The sequence below is a fragment of the Galeopterus variegatus genome, unplaced genomic scaffold, assembly GCF_000696425.1.
Source record: "Galeopterus variegatus unplaced genomic scaffold, G_variegatus-3.0.2 Scaffold2855, whole genome shotgun sequence".
NCBI lineage: Eukaryota > Metazoa > Chordata > Mammalia > Dermoptera > Cynocephalidae > Galeopterus > Galeopterus variegatus.
In genome coordinates this window covers 208997-209554 of record NW_007728966.1, presented here as the reverse complement: position 1 = coordinate 209554, position 558 = coordinate 208997, and positions in this window count along the sequence as shown.

Below are 558 nucleotides of genomic sequence, written 5' to 3'. Positions count from 1 at the left end.
AAGTGAACTACAACTCATTTAAGGCATCTTCAAGTGTTACCTCTTCCAGGAAGCCTTCCCTTAGCCCCTCTGCATCCCACCCCTGCCTGGATTGGGTTAGGTGCCATTCTAGTGGCCTTCTGACTTCATGGCACTGATCACAACATGCTAATGTGCTAAGACTGGCCTCTGCCTGCACCCACTAGATTATGAGCTCTTGCCACAGGGCTGACATCAATAGAAGCTTAGTGAGTACTGAATGAATAAATAGATGAATGAAAGAATGAATGGATGAAGAGGGTCAGTTCTTCTCTACCTGGACTTTGGCAGAAACAGGAGTTCTTCCCAGGAAACTGAGGCACAGAAGAAGAGATACAGTTGCAGTGGTGGTAGGAGACAAACAGAAGTGAGCAAGGGAGAGAAATATATAAGACTGAATATAACAAATAGGGCGGTTAACATTGTTTAAATGGCACAGTCTCCTGGCTGTCTCTGTCTGCTGTAGAAAGAAATATTTTGAGAAGCCTGAGAGTAGGAATAGAATGTGGGGTCCCAATTGGAACCTGATAAGGTCATCTG